The 21,411-nt window shown below is 37.7% G+C and overlaps 1 pseudogene; it reads right to left on the bottom strand.

Moving 5' to 3' along the window:
* Positions 1-208, bottom strand: LOC119812478 (annotated as a pseudogene).
* Between the last annotated feature and the right edge of the window lie 21,203 nt (positions 209-21,411).

Raw genomic sequence — 21,411 nt, 5'->3', positions numbered from 1 at the left:
TCACAGTAAGGCACAGGATATGGGTTCCCAGGAGGGATTGCTTCCAACTGGAATGCCAAGCTGCAGGACATCCTTGCAGGCATTCTGCATGTAGTACTGCTGAAGCTCTGTGGCTGTCTGTGAGAGACCTGGTCCTTTTGGTGCCAGCCCACAGCTTGAGCTCCTCCACCAGGCACTACAGGGCACTTTGACTGGCATTGGAAGACATGGCAGCTACCAACCCTAATTTTTGGAACATTCCCTTTTGGCAAGTTATATCTGATCAAATGTAAAGCATTTGTTAATTTTATAGGTTAGTAAAGATTAAATGGACCAGCTACTTGATGAGCTATCATTTCTTCTAATTAAGAAATCTGTCTTGTTCAATAGAATCTGTATCAATTTTGATGGTATCCATAGCTTTTCTTCTGTAGAAAGAAAAGTGAAACCTCTTCCCTAACATAAAACATGTCCTGGTTTCCATTCTGAGGTCAACATGACTTTAAAGTATACCAACTGAATTAATTCCATAGCTTTGTCTACTATTCAGTGTCTCTCCACAGCTGTTGTTCCTTTCTCACTAGCATTTAGAAAATTCAAAGTTAATAAAGCATTATGCAATCTATTTCTGGGGGTCTTTATCATCACTTTCTGTTTATTCAACATATCCTTTAGAATTTGATTTGATTGCTCTTTAACTTCCTGCCCCGAGGGTTGTGTGGTATACCTGTAATATCCTTTATATTTTAATAAGCAAAAAAACTGTATCATTTTCTTAGAGACATATGCAGGAGCTTTGTCTGTTTTTATTTGTGCAGGTATACACATAATAGCCATAACTTCTAGCAAATGTGTGATTACCAAATGAGCCTTTTCCAAAGTTAAAGCAGTTGCCCATTGAAAACCTGAATACGTATCAAAGGTGCAGTATACATATTTTAGGTCTTCCAAATTCTACAAAATGAAACACATCTATCTGCCATATTTTATTCGTTTGAGTACCCTTTGGGTTACTTCCTACAGATAGTAGAGTTTGTTTATATAAAAAGCAAGTAAGGCATTTCCTTATAATTTTCTTGGTATGTTGCCAAATTTTTTAAAAGTATTTTTTAAACCTTGCTATTGACATAATTTTTAGTTTTTGGTTTTTGGTTTGTCGAGATGGTGTTTCTCTGTATCTTTGGAGCCTGTCCTAGAACTCGCTCTGTAGACTAGGTTGGCATTGAATTCAGAGAGATCCACCTGTCTCTGCCTCCCAAGTTCTGGAGTTAAAGGTCTGTGCCACTACCACCCAACTGACATGATGCTTTTTATGAAGTTCTGAGGTCTCCAGCACATTTCCATTTCCAATCAATAATTGATCAGTTTCTGCAGTATCTTGTGCTAGAGGACTTGACACACCAGTATAGGATCAGATATGTGTTATGTATATAGGATTCTTATTCCTAATTATTTCTTGTAACTAAATAAATAATAAAGTTGATTCTGTATCATCTGGTATAGATTCAGCAGTTGCTATATGCAAAACAACTTTTTCCGCATATTGTGAACCAGTAACTGTGTTGAAAGGTTCCTTAAAATACATTGGTGACATGAGAATCACATATAGCTCTTAATTTTGGACAGAATCATAAGGGCTTAGATCCACTTTACTTAATTTTTCTAATTTATAATCTGCCTTTCCTGAATGATTTGCATCAGTATAGAATGTAGGGGTTCTAGATATTGGTGTTTCCTGTACAATGTGAGGAAGGATTCAGCTAGTTTTTTAATATGTTGAATTCCCTTGCTTTTGCTTTATTTGTTGTAAATCTTTACCAAAAAAATACTTCAAGCTCTTTGCCAGGGTTCACTTTCTGCCTAAAATTTGTCAATTTCATCTTCAGTGAATGGGTCAACAATTTCTGCTGGGTCACTTCCTACTTATTGATAATAATATCAATTTTCATTTAGAATTTATTCAGAGACATTTTACACATAAGTTTTTAATTTTAATTATAATTGGTTTATATGGTTAAAAGGTCCATTCTAAGATAATATTTCCATCTACATTAAGAATGCTTGGAGAGTAATATGGCCAGAATTCAGTTAAGTTCTGGATCCACATGATTGACATGTGACTTCTGTAATTTCTCTTCCATCAAATCCAATTCTGTCTCAGCTACAGTTGGGACTATTTAAGTTCTTGTGACAATCTAAGGTTTTGACCAATTACTTAGTTCCTCAGGGCCTATCCTATTGGGCCATAAATATGAAATGCCTCCTAGTAATCTTTGTAATCTTTGAATATCATTTAGAGTCTACAATTGATCTCTCCTAATTTGCATCTTTTGGGGTCTAATTTTTTTTGTAAACCTTTTTTTTTTTTTTGGTTTTTCAAGGCAGGGTTTCTCTGGTTTTGGAGCCTATCCTGGAACTCACTCTTGTAGACCAGACTGACCTCAAACTCACAGAGATTTGCTTATCTCTGTCTCCCAAGTGTTGGGATTAAAGACATGCGCCACCACAGCCCAGTGCAAACGTATTTTTATAGCTTAAATAATTAATAGAATATCCTCTTTGTATTTTTTCAGGAGCAATTTGTAATTCACAACAAGGCAAGATTTTCTTTACCTCTTCAAACATTCTAAAGTATCTGCCTTTGAACCAGATAGCAAAATGTCCATGTAATAATAAACTTTAGATTCAGGAAATTGCTTACATATCATTTCCAATGACTACCACACAAAATATTGGCACAAGTGGGGCTATTTTACATTTGCTGTGGGAGAATCTTCCATTGATATATCTTAGCAGGCTGAGAATTTTTTTTTTTTTTTTGGAAACTAGTAGAGAAGCTTTATTTGTGAAAGGACTTCATGTAGCATATATTTGAACGGTATCTTAATCAGATAATAAACATAAAACCTTCCACGATCTTGCTGCATCTTAATTTAAAAGGTGACTAAACACAATTATGAAAATGCTTGCATACTCGACACGCAGTTGAAGAACTAAAGCATTGGCGACATTTTGTTCCTAGTTGTGACTTCCACTTACCTTTTCCTCCTTCCTACCAGAGACAACCTGCTGAATATTTTATTTACAATTCCTATAGCCCTCCCATTTTTACCCATATATCTCTGTCTGTATTCACAAGAGTTTTTCATAAATAAAACCATCTTAATGGTACAACGCTTTTTTTATATTTAAAAATTTCCATCTCCCCCTTCCCTCCCCTCCCCTCCACCCATACCACCCTCCCTCCCTTTCCAGACCAAGGAGCCATCGGGGTTCCCTACTCTATGTTAAGACCAAGGTCCTCCCAACTCCCCCCAGGTCCAGGAAGGTGATCAACCAAGCTGAGAAGGCTCCCACAGAGCCCGTCTATGCAGAAGAATCAAAGCCCAGTGCCTTTGTCCTTGGCTTCTCAGTCCAGGCTGAGAATTTTTATAAGTAGACACTGTGAAGGGAAATTTTTGTCTTTTTCTTGTAAAGGTATAGTGAAGAAACAATCTTTGAAATCAGTAACTATAAGAGGCCATCCTTTAGGCAATAGAGAAGACAAAGGAATGCTAGACTAAAGAGAGCCCATTGGCTGAATCACCTATTAACAGCTCTTAGATCTGTTACCATTCTTCATTTTTCAGATTTATTTTTTAACAACAAATACAGGAGAATTTCAAGGGCTGGTTGATCCTTCAATATGCTGAGCACTTAATTGCTCCTTTACCAGCCGTTCTAATTCCTGCAGTTTCTGTTATTAAGTGCCATTGTACAACCCATACAGGATATCTGCCAAATATTTTAAAGGTAGAGCTGTTGATAACTTTGAAAGATCAGCTACTGTTGTGCCTTCTTCTTGTACAACCTGAATGGCCAGTGACAATTCTTTATAATATCTTGTAATATTTTCACCAGAAACATACATTAATTTATGGTTTGTTTCTAAGATTAAGGGAATGTTGATCTGAGTATCATTGTTATAACAAATCATATTTCCACAAATTCATTGCTATGTTAGCCACATATGATTTTAATATTCCTCTCTGTCCTTCTGATCCTATACATTTGACTCATCTCATGCTCTGCTTTACCTGAGAAAAAATTCTGATCCCTAAAAACTGAAATACATCCTGAAGAGGCAAATCCTGTTGCCAAGACTCTGGTGCACTTGTTACATTGGCACCTGTGTCTACCAAATCTTTAATGATGATGTCATTTATTTGTATTTTTTTAAAGATTCATTTATTTATCATATGCAGTGTTCTGCCTGCATGTATGCCTCCAGGCCAGTAGAGGGCACCAGATCTCCTTACAGATGGTTGTGAGCCAAAATGTGGTTGCTGGGAATTGAACTCAGGACCTCTGGAAAAGCAGCCAGTGCTCTTAACCACTGATCCATATCTCCAGCCCCTATTTATTTGTATTTTTAGTTTTAGTCTTTGTTCATTTATTGAAGTTTGCCAAAATACCCACTTTATGGTTTTTCTGAACTTTTGTTCTCTTTTTTATAGCTGTTTTATCATCCAGAACAGTATGACTTCTTATAATATGCATTAGGTTCTTTAATTACTCTGAGCAGTTTCCTCTACAATAACAGGAAACAACTGTACCAAATTTGGTATAGGGGCCTGCAAAAGGCCTCTCAAGGAGTTTCCCAATGGCAAAGGGTTACATTGAATGTCCCTCACTGATCAACATTCATTTGTCCAGTGCTTGCCTATGGCATATTTTCTGCATAACCCAGAAGGGAGGGGCATTCTATTTGAATTATGCTTAGAAAAAACAATTTTTCTAGGAATGCCCAGTTTTGCCATAATTAAAACACTTGACATTTCAATTTTTCCTCAAACTTCTGGAAATCACTTCTCCTATCCAAGCATCATCATGGTCATGTGATTGCATTGGGATCCATTCCTCCAAGGACTCTTATCTTGCCTTTAAAGGTCTAATTATCATTTTACATTGAGAATTAACATTTTCAAAAGCCAGAGATTCAATTATTTTTGTCTGTCTTTTGAATTTGGTATCATTCTATTTACTGCTGATGCCAATCTTTGTAAGAAATCAGTGGTGGTTTCTTTCGGGCCCTGTATGACTTTAGTAAGTGAGGCAATCTTCTTTCCTACTTTTTCTATTATCTTCCAAGCATTGAAAACTGCTACATTGCATAAAGCCAGGATGTGGCCATCATATGGGGATTGCCTTTCTATATTCACATAATCTCCTTCTCCAAGAAATTAATCTTGAGAGATTTCCATACCTGCAGTTCTACACTATTATTCAATCATCTTAGCCTCTTCTTTCAACCAGGTCTTCCATGGTAATTGTGGACCAATCTCCAAGACTACTTTAACCAAGTCTTTCCAGTCTTTAGGGATAGTTCTATTACAGGATGACCATGAGTTTAACACCTGCTTCACATACGGTGAAAGCATGCCATATGACACTATCACTTCCTTGAATCTCCTTAAATCTAACATTGGCACAGGAATCCACTCAGCTCTTACAGAGCCTCTATCATTTGGCAGTTCCTCTAAGGTTACTGGATATATTAAGGTTTGTTGTTTGAAATCCTTAGGCTGTTCCTCTCTAACTTTATAATGTAACAGTAATATTGGCTCTCCATTAAATTCCTCTGTCTGGATTTGAATATCTCTAGGATCTGTTTTATTAAGTTTTTCTAAGGCCTGTATCTCAGTGTTCATATCAAACAACATTTTAAGAGATAAACCATGAATTATCCAAATTACAACAAGGATTATCAAAATGATAATTAAAACTATGTTAATCCCAGCTAAGTTCATTATCCCTTCATTTAATTGTTCCATTTTAAATCATGCTTTATATAATCATACAGAGACCTAACTTTCTCCATAACAACTGTTTTGCTTTTTTTTAACGTGGGGAAAAAACTATTCCTTTAATAATTTCCAATTTTTCTCCCCAAATCTGCCAGCGATGATGATGACAATGTGAGGCTGACTGCTGTTGTGTACAACAGTAAAAGTCTGACCAGATTTCAAGGCAGCTGCCTAGTTTGGAAGCAGCCCATGAAGGGGATCCAGAGAAAGCCCACCAAGAAAGAAGAAAGGAAAACCTAGCCAGTAGGGAAGTAATTCCATCCATGTGTAACTCCAGCCAATGTCAGTGGCTGCAGAGACATAGACAAATGTCTTTTTCATAAATCTGTACTCCAAACTTTGATCACAAGATATAGCACAAATATTAGTTGGTCTTAATAATAAAAGCCCAGAATCAGATACAGGGAAGATTGCTGAAGATCAGAGAAGCAGAGAGGTCAGCCACTAGAGAGTTCTTTCATCTATACCAGTGCTCAGACTGAAGGGGTGATCCTGTCCTCAGACTGCATCTCCAGACTCCATCTGTCTCCACCAAATATCAGATCACGCCGAGTTCCCATCTCCTGACTTATAGTCCTCTTTCCACCAAGACATATCACTCCTGTCTTCACCTCCCTAGTGCTGGGATTAAAGGCATGGGATCCCAAGTGCTGGGATCACCTTTGTTTGAGCTCTGTTTCTCTTTTAGACAAATCCAATCTCATGTAGCCCAGGGTGGCCTTGAACTAACAGAGATCCCTCTGCCTCTGTCTCCCAAGTCCTGGGATTAAAAGCGTGTGTCACCAGTGCCTGGCTTCGAGTGGTGTAACTCTGCACTCTGATCTTTAGGCAAGCTTTATTTATTAAAACATAAACAAAATATTACTACGTAGTTTGACTAACAGTATAGGAATACTTGTGAGTGTAAACATGCAGTAAAGTTCTGAATTCCTCTAGTTCTCATTAAATATGTGAAAAATCTCATTTAAGAAAAAATAATGCTATAAATGTGGGCCATATAATAAAGGTTGTTACCATCACAGACATCTTCAAATATGCAAAACAACCCTTAATGAAGGGAAACACCATAACTATAAACCTTAAGTTCTAATTACTTTTTACAATTAGATTAAATTGTAAAATTCGTACAGTTATAATGGCTCATTGGTGTAATAAATATGATGAAGTTTTTTTTTCATTTGCCAATTATCTTTGCAGGTATGAAAGTAGCCGTATTGGAGAGAAAAGTTTTGAATATCCTCATTGTAGCAAAGACTTTGCATATCACAAGCATCTTCAAAGGCAAGAAAGAATTCATGCTGAAGAGAAATCCTTTGAAAGTATTCAGTATGGTAAAACCTTTGCACATCACAATAGTCTCCGAAGAACACATCCTGGAGAGAAACCCTATGGATGTAATCAATGTAATAAATCTTTTGCACATCAAAGTAGTCTCCGAGTTCATAAAAGAATACATACTGGAGAGAAACCTTATGTATGTAATCAATGTGGTAAAGCCTTTGCACGTCACTATCTTCAAAAACATAAAAGAACACATACTGGAGAGAAGCCCTACAAATGTCATCAATGTGGCAAAGATTTTGCAGATCACACTCACCTTCAAGTACATAAAAGAATACATACTGGAGAGAGACCCTATAAATGTGATCAATGTGGGAAAGCCTTTTCACAAAACAGTAGTCTCCGAATGCATAAAAGAACACATACGGGAGAGAGACCCTATGAATGTGATCAGTGTGGGAAAGCCTTTTCACAAAACAGTAGTCTCCAAATTCATAAAAGAACACATACTGGAGAGAAACCGTATGAATGCAATCAGTGTGGTGAAGCCTTTGCATGTTACAGTCGACTCCGAATGCATAAAGGAACACATACTGGAGAGAAACCCTATGAATGTAATCAATGTGGTAAAGTGTTCGCACATCATAGTAGTCTTCGAGTACATAAAGGAACACATACTGGAGAGAAACCCTATGGATGTAATGAATGTGGTAAAGCCTTTTCATGTCACAGTAGTCTCCGAATACATAAAAGAATACATACTGGAGAGAAACCCTATAAATGTAATGAATGTGGTAAAGCCTTTGTATGTCACAGTAGTCTCCGAATACATAAAAGAACACATACCGGAGAAAAGCCCTATAAATGTAATCAATGTGGTAAAGACTTTGCACGTCAAAGTCATCTTCAACTACATAAGAGAACACATACTGGAGAGAAACCCTACAAATGTCATAAATGTGGTAAAGCCTTTGCATGTAGCAGTAATCTTCGAATTCATGAGAAAAGAAAATCATACTGCGGAAAAACCCCATAAATATAGTCATTGTTATAAACTTTGCACTTCATGGTGGTCTTTTGACATGAGTAAAACTTTTAATGTGTAGTTGGTCTGTTCAAACTTTTGTATATCACAGTAATCTTTGAGCACTTGAAAAATATGAGTACAGAAGGGAATCTGACTATAAGGAGTTTGGTAAGATCTTTAGCCAACAAACTTACATTCAGTTAAACAAAATTATTCTGGAGGATAGAGCTGACAGATGTCAACAATCTGTTCAAGCATTAGGATGACCCTATGAATTTATATGAAGAGGTAACCCGTTTAGATTTCATACTTCTCTTCCATTACATGAACTAATTCATCCAGGTGTAAAACTCTATGGATGTGTATCAGTGCTTTTTCTGTTGCTTTAATAAAGCATTTCTAAGTCAGCTTACAGAAGAGTTTAATTTGGCCCTTGTTTGCAGAATCACTATGAAAATGGCATGAATGAACCTGCCTTAACTCTGTGGCCCTGTCTCCTACCCTTTATATGTCATCTTCATGTTAGCTATTAGGAAAGATTCATACAAGGTAAAAAAAAAAAACCTATCATGTAAATGATTTCACAAAGATTATAAACATCAAAGTTGTCTTCACTTTCAAGGAAAAATGTTGTTTCATCTCTTTTTCATCATATCCTGAAAGACGTAAACTAAGTGTAATGGTGAAGATAACAATTGTGGCTGTGCTTTGTGTTTTGAAACATTTGGAGTAGGTTTGAAATTTGCAGTACATGTAGCAAATCCATTTAGTGAAGTTTATTTTGTGGTCCTGCTATTCCTTGTGTGGCTATTGTTTTTCTTTTGCACTTTCACTTGGTTGGTATATATATATTTGTTGCAATATATAGAATGTGATGCCCATCTTCTAAGTGACCCATTGTTTATTTAATCATCAGGCAGTGTATGTGATCAAACTTTTCAAGTAAGGCTGTCTGTAAAAGGGTGTTGGGATTTTGTTCCTGGTTTTGTTTTTCATGTATTCACAAATTCCCTCCACATGTTGTTTTTGTTATCTAGCCTGATGTTGGGGTCTAGTCTTGAAGGGGTTCGCACATTCCAGGGTAGGAGCAGGAGGATTGGAACTATTAAACAAAAGAAACCGATATGAGAGAAACAAAATACAGAAGAACTGGGAGGGAAATTCAGTAAATACTGAAATCATCTGTGTTTATTTTCTATATGTTTATATCCTACTCCAAAAGGGGAGTGGGGAGGTAACAGACTTCATTAACATGCTATACGGAATAAACATAGCATCTTCAGTCAAGCACTTTGCTGTTTAGACAGGACACATAACAATCCACCCTTAGATCAAGTACCTGCATGCAGCCACTCCCTGGAACTTCCTGGCAATCTCCTTAAAGAAACAGGAATAGACTTGTATTCTCTGATCTTTGGTCAAGGTACAGCAGATCCACCTTTATACTCAAAATACTAATTCACCACATCCTAGGTCAGGATCTCTTGTTTGTAGCCATACCTGTTGTCAACAACTTTGAGAGAGCAAGAATAAGTTCAAACTCTCTAACATTTAGCCAAGGTGAAATGGACTCACATCTGTGGGCCCTTGCAGCCTGGCTTGGATGTTAGCTCTTGATCCATGTGTCAGTGTCTTGAATACAAGTCCAAGACAGAAGATGTACCCCTAATGTGTGCTGATTTTCTACACATTTTAACAATGTTAATGTTAAAATGCTTAATAGAAGAGAACATAAAAAGCGATAAATACCTCATGCATATATCCAAAGCAGTATTTTCTTCTCTCTGGTTGAGATATGATAAAGTAAGATAATCAGCACATATATGTCACACAACATAGCAATATTTGATATGGATATGGTTATATTAGTTGATGTTCCATGCATCTTCATGCTCCAATTAGTTATCTATTTGACACTTCAACTTTAAGTACTGCCTTCTAGGGAATTTATCTAAATGTGCCAGATAACACAAGAGCAATGGGATTTACTTAAAAAAAAAAAAAGCCTGGCGTGTGTGTGTGTGTGTGTGTTTGTGTGCATGTGTTAATGCATATGTGTATGTGTAAAAACCAATGTAATTATCAGTTTTTAGGCCAAGATAGATATGTGGGGTCTACTTTGTACCATCTTTATATGTATATCAAGGACAGGTTCCAGCCTTGCACACCATAGACATTTCCCAGTGAGCTCCCCGACTAGATTCTCAAAAAAAGATTAGTTGAAACCTTACATCAATAAAATATTGTCTTTTCAGATTGTAAACATTACCATTGAAGGATGGATAAAACAGGAGAGTTTGAATAATAAATCATATTTGCAAATGAAAATGATATATTGCTATCTTTCTTTTTTCTTCTTTCTCTCTTTTGATTCTGTTAGTTTATTCTGAGGTTTAAACAATTGTTCACAACACTTCATCAAAACCATAAATGAATGCCAGAAATCTCAGTGGGTAAAATTGATTGCTGCTAAGTCTGGTGACCTCATTTAAATCGCTGTGAGACCTGTATTACTCCTACAAGTTTATCTCTTATATCTACACTTGGACTGTGCACACTCCAATGCCAGCATATACATAAGTAACTTTTAAATCCAAATAAGGGCTAATGAGGTTGCTTTTAGCCAAACCTGACTCCCTAGGTTTCATCTCTAGACCTCACAGAGGAGAAGTGGCTAACTCACGTAGGGGAAGTAGATAATTGACACATGTAAATTACTTCTCACTGTTACATGCACATCATGGCATGGGTATATACCGTTGGGGAAGCCAACCAATCCCCTCTCTCGGGGCGAACCCATTCCAGGGCGCCCTGCCCTTCACGAAGAAAAGAGAACTCTCCCCGGGGCTCCGCCGGCTTCTCCGGGATCGGTCGAGTTTATACACACACAGTTCAAGCATTTTTAAGTGACTGAAATTTAAAAAAAACAACAAAGAAAATAACCCAATTATTGGGAATGTATGAAATAATTTTCAAGTTTAAATTCATTATTATTATTATTATTTATTTTTATTATTATAGAATTTCAAGGAGTATTACTGTCCATCAAAAACAATAATGGTTCCTTTGTAAACCTCATTTTATTCTTTCATTATTCAAAGACAAGTTATTTTTTAAAATCTCAGCTGGTCTTAGTGGTGCAAGCCTGTAATCTCAGTACTTAGGAGATGGTGGAAGGCCATTCTCTCTGAGTTAGAGGCCACCTTGGTCAATATAAATGAGTTTGAGGACAGCCTTGACTATGTAGTGATAGCCTGTCTCAAAAAAAATTTCCAAAAAGAGTATATATTGAATTATGAAACTTTTCCTAATATAACCTGACTGAACTCTGACTGGTTTAAATAAAACCTTTTCTTATCTTTGCTTAATATTAACCATATTAATAATGAAATTAAGAAGCAATGTGGAGAGTCTATTCATAGAGGAATAGAAATTTATTGAATCATTTGACAACCATCTAACAGGGACTTTCAGCTCCTTCACATGATATAAAACAGAAGAAATAATTTGGCATCTTCATCTTTATTATAATCACATATTTGGGACCTGGAGAGTTTATTCAGTAGTACTGCTCCTCTTAAATACCCAAGTTTGATTCCTAGATCCAACATTAGATGACTCAGCACTGCTTGTATTTTTTAGATCCAGGAGATTAGATGCCTCTTCTCGCCTCCTAGGGCACCAGATATACAAATAGTAAAAAGACAAATATATATGTCATTACAGATTGTAAAAATAAATATTTTTCATGTATATGTTATTTATTTACAAAATTTAAATGAATTTAGGTATATAAATCTTTGCTATTCTCTATAACAAATGCATGTTAGGTACCAGTGGAGACTGTAAATTTGCTACTGTCAAGAATCATAATGTAAATATGCAGAATATCTGATATCCTATGAAAGAGTTATCCCATACCTAAAGGGGGTGTGGCTCACAGATTGAGACTCACTTATCTAGGTCATCTCATTTTCATTTACATTTTATTTTTATTGATTTCAATTGAAATATAATTACATCACTTTCCTCCTTTGCCATCCCTTCACCCCTACTCAGGTTCCCTATTCACACCTTTTTTTGTCAAGTCTCTATACATTTATATGAATATGTGTACACAAATATATGAATGTATCTTGCTTAATAAATTTTTGGGGGGTTGTGTATACATAGTTTCAGGGTTAACCACCTAACCATGTATTCGGTAACCAGTTAGAGAGTTCATCCCTGCCTTAGGCTAATTCTCCCATTTGAAGAAGATTCTACTCTTTAATGAAGAACAGGAGTCTGATCCCCTAGTGGCATAACATGTCTTGAACAGAAAACATAGTCAAGAAAAGAGAACATCGGCTGAAGCAATAGCTCAGCAGTTAATAGTATTAAAGACTCTAGCAAAGCATGCAAGGTGCATTTCGTTATACATATAGCGGTTCAAACTATCTATAAATCTACTTCCAAGAAATCTGACACTCTCTTTCTGCCCCCCTCACTACCAGGCATGAACTGGGTACAGATATAAAATTACAGGTGAAACATCCATACACATTAAATAATAACTAAAAAAAATTAAAGAGAACTGCAGAATAAAACTTTTTTTTCTAGCCAGGAATGGTGGTGTATGCCTTAAATTATAGCACAAAGGATTCAGAGGCAGAAAAATCACTCTCAGTTTGAGGAAAATTGGTACTACATCAACACACACACATGAAAAGAAGAAGAAAACTAAATAACAAAGGAAGAGGAGCCTTGGGAAAATGGTAACATATCTCCTAAAGTCTTTTCAGTTGTAAACCACTCATTCCCATATAATCCATTATTTTCAAAAGCAAAATTATCCAGCAAATTAGCACATGTTATTAATTCCAGAACCTGGGAGACAGAGTTAGGTTAATCATGATGAGCTCCAGCCAGATTGGTCTAAACAGTCTGTTCTATAGTAAGACCCATCTTGAAAAACAAACACTGGAAAAGAAATATATTTTTTGTGTGTTAAACAGTGTTCTATTGTGGTGCAGAGGCACAATAACCACAGAAACTCTTACAAATGGAAGCATTTAACTGGGGCTTTCTTACAGTTTGAAGTTTAGTCCATTATCATTGTCTTAGTGTTCCTATTGCTGTGACAAAAACACCATGACTATCATTGGAAGAAGTCAGGACAGGAAATTAAGCAGGGCTGGACCCTGGAGGCAGGAGCTGTTACCGAGGCTCTGGAAGGGTGCGGCTCACTGGCTTTCTTCACATTGCTTGCTCAGACCAACCACAATATGCTGGGTCCTCCCCAAATGATCACTAATTGAGAAAATGCCTTACAAGTGGATCTCATGGAGGCATTTTTTAAAAACTGAAGCTTCTTTCTCTTTGATGAATCTAGCTTGTGTCAAGTCAACAAACAAACCAGCTCGTACAAATATCATGGTAGTGATCCTGGCAGCTTGAAGGCAGACATAGTGCTCATGAGTAACCGAGAGTTCTGCACCTGAATCCACAGATCAGAGACCAGAGAGAGCCTTGACCTGGCTTGGGCTTCTGAAACCTCAAAACCATCTCTAGTAACATACTTCCTCCAGCAAGATCAAACCTAGTAATCCTTCCAAATAGTCTCTATGAAATATGGGGATCATTCTTATTAAAAACTGCTACATTCCATTCCCTGGCCCACATAGGCGTATGTCCATACCATAATGCAAGAATGTATTCAGTCCAACTTCAAAAGTCTCTGTCATCCATAATAATCTCAAAAGTGGTTAAAGTTCCAATATTCGAAGGTCTTCTGAGATTAAAGGCAATCTCTTACCTGTACCCCCTGTAAAATAAAAATAAAAAAGCAGACCACATACTTCTGACATACAACATCACAGGAAAAACACTGCCATTCCAAAATGGAGGAAAGGGAGCAGAGTGGGAAAATACTGGACTAAAGGAACACATAAAACCAGCAGGGAAGTCTTCAAACTTTGTATCTTCATGTCTAATATCAAAGGGCCCTTCAAATTTCCAATTCTTCTCAGTTGTCTGCAACATACTACTCTCTCTTGAGTTGGTCTGTGCCCAGTCTGCTGTTTTTCTTAGAAGGTTTCCTATGGCTCTGGTGTAAATGGAGACTGCTTGTGCATTTCCCAGTCACTGAGACGCAAATAATCACACAAAACTATATTAATCACAGCACTGTTTGCCCTATGGCTCAGGCACATTTCTAGCTAGCTTTTACATCTTAAATTAACCAATTTCTATTCATCTGTTTTGCAATGAGGATGTGGCCTACTGATAAGGTTCCAACATCTTTCTCCTTCAGCAGCTACATGGTGTCTCCTTAATCAGCTTACTCTTTCTATCTCTGAATTTTCCATCTGGCTATTTTTTGCCCTGTCATAGGCCAAAGAAACTTCTTTATTAACCAAGGGCATAAATAAATAAAAAATATTCACAGCATACAAAAGGGAATCCACATCATCTCTACTTTTTTGTCTAAATAAAAAGAAAGGTTTTAACTTTAACATACTAAAATTACATATAATAAAACAAGTATCGAGCAAGAATTACTGGTACAGTATTTCTTTGAAAGTCTAAACTTTCATATCTAATTTATATTTTATCATAACCAAAGAAAACTATAACTGTCTTCAACTCCATAAAAGACCCCAGAAGGATATAATATTATCTAAGAAACAGGAAGTGCATTATAAGCAACTTCTGAAACTCTAGTATTGACAGAGACTAGACAGTCTAGACAGTCACCAAAGTTATTCTGTAATGTTGTGGCATCCATCTTCAGCCTACAGACCCAGACTATCTCGCAGACCTTTTCAAGAAGCAAGAAATTTGAAAGACTGTTTTACCTATATTGACAGTTTGTCAGTCACTTTCTTCTGTGTCCTGCAGAATGTCTGGAAGACTCATGAAACAGGAACCCTGAAGGACTGTCATACCTTCTTTAGGCAAACTCAGTAGTCATTTTTTATGGGCCCTGCATGTCCAGTTTATACAGCATACTATCTAAACGTCCAGGCAAGAGCAGTTTCTTGCTCAAATGGCTAGTCTTGTCACATTGAAGGCAAATTCCATAAAAAGTTTCTTCAGTGCCCATCAGCCTCTCTGAAGTAATTGGTGTGGCAAGAAGCAGATCTGTCTCACTATTGAGAAAACTGTTAGTTCTTAAAACCTTTTAAATGCCATATTCTGTAGTTCTTTGAAGTGTTAAAGCTTATATCCATAAATTAAATACATCTCTGTATATCTAGAAAACTTAACATGACTACAAGTTTGATTATTATAAATGACTATGTTTGATGTGGGAGGGTCTTCTGTTTTAATAAAGAAACTGCATTGGCCAGCCCTTAGGTGGGTGGAGTAGACAGAACAGGAAGAAGGAAGTGAGGTAGATGGCTCAGTCAGATGCCACGCCTCTCCCAAGTGAGACAATTGCCCCGCCTCTCCTCTCTGGGACAGACTGCTGTGCCTCTTCTCAGGGAGTCAGATGCCATGAAGCCAGCCACCAGGTCAGGTGTGCTGGATCTTTCCCGGTAAGACACCGCTCGTGGTGTTACACAGATTATTAGATATGGGTTAAAGCAAGAGATGTGAGAATTAGCTAATAAGAGGCTGGAACTAATGGGCCAGGCAGTGTTTAAATGAATACAGTTTGTGTGTTGTTATTTTGGGGCATAAGCTAGCTGGTGGCTGGGAGCCAGGCAGCAGGAAGCCAGCCCGCAGCTCATCACTACATATGTTTAATTTAAAATTTTAAATTATACATTATATTTTATATGAGCTATATAAGCATAATGCCTTAAATAAGAGCAGAAATATACTGACCTTAATTTTTTATCAACAAACCAAAATCCATACCAATATAAAGTATTCATTTCTATATGTTATCACCCCCTTTCAAAGAAATTGACTGTGAACATTAATCACTTATAATCAGCCCCATTTAAATAAAAGCAAACATTTATAAACAATCATTTTGGGGAAATTGGGTATCATTTTCTCCAAACTGCTGTTTGTTGAGCAAAGTAATTTTAGGGTTCATGGAGACCTTTCAGGGGTTCTTGTTCTATCAAACCACATTACCCTTGAAGGAGTCCACAGTTCTCATCTTCTGTGGAAACAAAAGCAGAATCTCTTTTTCAAAGTAACATTTCCTTAGACGCAAATTTTTAAATCAAGATACCTTTATATCGGTTTATCTTAGCAGCTCGCACAATCAAATGTCTCTCTGGAGTAAAAAATATCAAAGAAAACACAATAATGTATATAATCAAGACTCTCTGTATTTATCCCATATTTATGTGGCTTTTTTACTCTATTACTTTTAATATTTATTTTATCTTTATTCCTTTAATCCATAACTGTCTTACTCTTTCCTCTCTTCTCCCCCTTCTCTCTCTCTTAAGCCCATGTACATTTATCCAACACTGTGACCCATTCAGACGTCTTTTTTTTTTTCTGAATCTGTCTTATTGTGTATCTGTAATCAATTTCTGACAAGGAGTGTTCTTTTTAATGATAAGTGGTGTGGTCACAGCAACCCTGGATGCCAGATCCACATCTCTCAGCCTTTCAATATGGCAGAGGTATGTTTATGCCAGCTCTGTGAGATATGTGCACCGCCATAGCTCCAGGGATGCAGCAGATCTATGGCACTGCCATTAGCCATTAAGCAACTTGCTGCATGCTGCTCACAAACCCCATAAGTGCTCTGTAGCAGGACTTCCTCAAAGAGCTAGAGTTGTTCCTTCCACAAGCATGAACCAGGAAGCCATCTCTTAAAGGAGCTGTGCCTCTGTTCTCCTCCAGCAAACAGCCTATCTGAAAACATGTCGCTACCAAAAAGCTCCAATTGACTCTTGTTTTTGTGGGTCTAGATGCCCTTTTTTAAGCTTTCTTAGGCTTTATGTTGATGTACATTGCCAAACACTGGGTGCCAGTTTATCTTTTTTTAAATTTATTAAAAATTTCCACCTCTTCCCCTCCTCCCATTTCCCTCCCCCTTTTCCTCCCCCTTACTCGCCAGTCCTAAGAGAAGTCAGGGTGCCCTGCCCTGTGGGAAGTCCAAGCCCCCCCCTCCATCCAGGTCTAGGAAGGTGAGCATCCAAACAGACTAGGCTCCCAAAAAGCCAGTACATGCAGTAGAATCAAAATCCAGTGTCATTACCATTGGCTTCTCAGTCCACCCTCATTTTCAGCCACGCTCAGAGAGTCTGGTATGATCACATGCTCATTCAGTCCCAGTCCAGCTGGCCTTGGTGAGCTCCCATTAGATTAGTCCCACTGTCTCCGTCGGTGGAGTCACCCTTCGCAGTCCTGACTTCCTTGCTCATGTTCTCCCTCTCTCTGCTCTTCATCTGGGCCTTGGGAGCTCAGTCCAGTGCTCCAATGTGGGTCTCTGTCTCTAGCTTCATCCATCGCCAGATGAAGGTTCTATGGTGATATGCAAGATATTCAACAGTGTGGCTATGGGATAAGGACAGTTCAGGCACCCTCTCCTCTGCTGCTGAGTGCCATTTTATAAGTGGAGACTACTTGTTTATTTCCCAGCCACCCAGACCCAAATAATCATATAAAAGCTATATTAATTACAACACTGTTTGGCTGATGACTCAGGCATATTTCTAGCTAGCTCTTAGATCTTAAATTAACCCATTTCTATTAATCAATTTATCACCACATGGCTGTGACCTACTGGTAAGGTTTCAGCATCTTTCTCCTTTGGCAGCTACATGATGTCTCCTTGACTCCACCTACTCCTTCTTTCTATCTCTGTTCAGATTTCCCACTTGGCTATATTCTGCCCTACCATAGGTCAAAGAAACTTCTTTATTAATGAATAGCAAAAAACATATCCACAGCATACAAATCCCATATCACTCTGGAATTCTAAGCATCTTGTAGTCTCCCAGGCAATGCAGGCTTCACCTTCATAGCTTCATGCAAAGGCCTCTTTGGACCTCTGTGCAGTGATAACCTTGACACACACCTGGTCTCGGTGACTTTCCTTAAACATGGAGAGAGATCCCATAGCTGTTTTGTTGATCTTTGACACTAAGTCCAGAACTACATGTCCAAGTTCTCCTGCTCAATGGGGCTAGAACATGTCCCCCTCCCCTGTTCAATATCAACTATATCAGCTTTATATTTTTGGTGGTTTCCTTCCCTGCTTAAACTTTTCTAACTCCTTTTCACAAATCGGAAGCTTATCCGGATGTGTTCTTGCCCTGAGGTCTTTACTCCCTTTAATCCATTTAGCATCAGGATTTTCTTTCATCTGTTTATATCCTTGAACACAGGTCCATTCCTTACAGTTGTGTATAAGACTTGCTAATGGCATCCATGCAGTATAGTCAATACTGGGCAATTTTAAAATCTTATGTATCAATGGCATTAATCCAAAACCTTTCACTTTAGCCTTAGCCTTTGTCTTTTTCTCAGACAAAGAAAAAAAAATGCAACCACATTCTTTGCCAAAATATCAGAATGGACTCTACTATATATACCAATATTCTTCCCCTCTGAAGCTTCTTGAGCTGTTCCCCCACAGTTCAGATCACTCCCAACACCACTTCTTCAGGATGACCTTTACAGCCACCTTAAAGTGTCTATTATCTTTTCTAGTCCAAAGTCTCAATGTGGTTCATATTCCTTGAAACCAAACCTTAGTAAAGTCTATCATAACAATACCCTAGGCCCTGGTACAAACTTTTGTCTTAGTCGGTGTTCTATTGTTTGAAGATATACCTTGACCATGGAAACTCTTCTAAAGAAAGCATTTAATTGAGGCTTGCTTATAGTTTCAAAGGTTAATTCCATTATTATCACAGCAGGAATTATGGCTTCACATAGGCAATAGAAACAAAGAAACTCTGGACATTGTCTAGATTTCTAAAACCTGTAATCTTACTTATTCCCTGTGATGTATTTTACTGCAATCTTAGAGAACCAGCCCCAACACTGCACACAGGGCTTGCAGAAGTCCATGGTGTCATGAAAGGAAGACTTTTTTATATCTTAGGGAATTTAGGGGATAGGGAAAAACTCACACACATACTCTAGGTGGTTACTTGTCTTTATTTTCTCACATTGGTTCCTCTGCTTCTCTTTGTTCTTACAGCTATGAAACTTTCATGTTGAATATAAGAGCTACATTTAAGGTCACATTTCATTTCATAAGAATCAGAGTCATCCTGACAATTTATGTGCAATAAATCTTAGCTTCCTAATTGGTGGGCTGTAATCTCACAGCTGCAGCTTCAGAGAAAGAACCAGTCATTACTATCTGTTTGGAAAGATAGCTTTATAAAACTAAACTACTGAGGAGTCTAAGAAGATTAAGGAAATTGTATATTACATTCTCTATTTCTGAGTTTAATAAACATTTTTAATTAACATTTTGTAATTAACAGGAATGCCAGGCTTTCACAGACTCTCTGTCATAAACATTTTGGTTGGAACTCAGCTATACTGTAAATCTCCTAATATAAGCCCACTTGGCATGTTCCAAGGCACAGTGACATTAAAACTATTTTAAATCTTGAAATACATTTTTCCTGATCTGTGGGTAACTTCTAATTATCTAAAAACATCTGCAGCCCCCATTGCTGGCTACAGAGTCAAGTTATATTTATATAATCTTGACTAGTAAGAATATATTTTCACAAATTAAGGTCAGGAATGGGTGCAAGGCCTTTTGTCTGGGCTGCGACCCTGGGCTGCCTGGAATCCCTGATCCTGTGCCCTGACATTCCATCTGAACTGGTGAGTGAATGCGGACCCTGGGGCAACCTGCCCTGGAAGAGAGCACAGACCCCCTACCCCCACTTCCCTCTGAAGGCTTGTGTCGGTTTCTCCCATCCCTGTGTCTCCCAAGCTTTCCCTAGTGTTCTCAGGTGTCCTGCTCCTGTTCTAAGGCCATCCACCCAGAGGAGTCAGACTCTGGCCTCCAGGCAGATCTGAGGATTCCTGCAAGGGAGTGCGGGCTTCTTCAGATTGTGACGCAAGGAATAGGTCCTCCTCTGGCACTGGGGAGATCCAACCAGTTTCAGTCACAGCAAAGATTGGTCTAGGACACCAAACGCCTCCGGGCTCCTTTTGAAGGAAGAGATGGGCAGGCGCCAATGCAGGAGCTCCTCCAACAACATGAAAGGCAATATGACATCACCAGAATCCAGACATCCCGAAACAACAAGAATTGAACACCTTACCCCAGAAGATATACAAGAAACCGACCTTAAACAGTACTTTATGAAAATAATAGAGGACCTTAAACAGGAGGTAAAAAACTGCCATAAAGAAATGGAGATGACAAACAAAAAGGTAGACGAAATAAATAAATCTCTCAAAGATACCCAAGAAAAACAAGAAAAACAAGAAAAAGCAATCAAACAGGTAAGGGAAACAGTACAAGACCTGATAAATGAAATGGAGGTATTGAAGAAAACACAATCTGAGGGACGACTGGAAATGGAAACTCTGAGTAAATGAACAGAAACTTCAGAGACAAGTATTTCCAACCGAATACAAGAGATGGAAGAAAGAATCTCGGACTCTGAAGATACTATAGAGGAAATAAACTCACAGATTAAAGAAACAAACAAATCTAACAAATTCTTAACACAAAACATTCAGGAAATCTGGGACACCATGAAAAGACCAAACCTAAGAATAATTGGGGTAGAAGGAGAAGAATTACAACTCAAAGGCCCAGAAAACATATTCAACAAAATTATAGAAGAAAACTTCCCCAACCTAAAGAAGGATGTTCCTATGAAGGTACAAGAAGCCTACAGAACACCAAATAGACTGGATCAAAAGAAAGCATCCCCACGCCATATAATAATCAAAACACAAAACATACAGAATAAAGAACAGATATTAAGAGCTGCAAAGGAAAAAGGTCAAGTAACATATAAAGGGAAACCTATCAGAATTACACCTGATTTCTCAATGGAAACCATGAAAGCCAGAAGAGCTTGGATAGATGTGCTACAGACACTAAGGGAACATGGATGCAAGCCTAGACTATTATACCCAGCAAAGCTTGCATTCACCATTGATGGAGAAAACAAGATATTCCAGGACAAAAACAGATTTAAACAATACGCAGCCACAAATCCAGCCTTGCAGAAAGTAATAGAAGGAAAATCACAAACCAAGGAGTCCAACAACGCCCACAATAACTCAGGCATCTAGCGACCCTTCACCAGCACAACTAGAAGAAGGGAAACACACAAACTCTACTACTAAAAATGACTCATTAATTAACTGGTCATTAATATCACT

This window comes from Arvicola amphibius, chromosome 4 (assembly GCF_903992535.2).
Source record: "Arvicola amphibius chromosome 4, mArvAmp1.2, whole genome shotgun sequence".
In the NCBI taxonomy this organism is placed as follows: Eukaryota; Metazoa; Chordata; class Mammalia; order Rodentia; family Cricetidae; genus Arvicola; species Arvicola amphibius.
The sequence above is the reverse complement of the archived record's forward strand: the minus strand, read 5'-3'. Positions and strand labels throughout refer to the sequence as shown.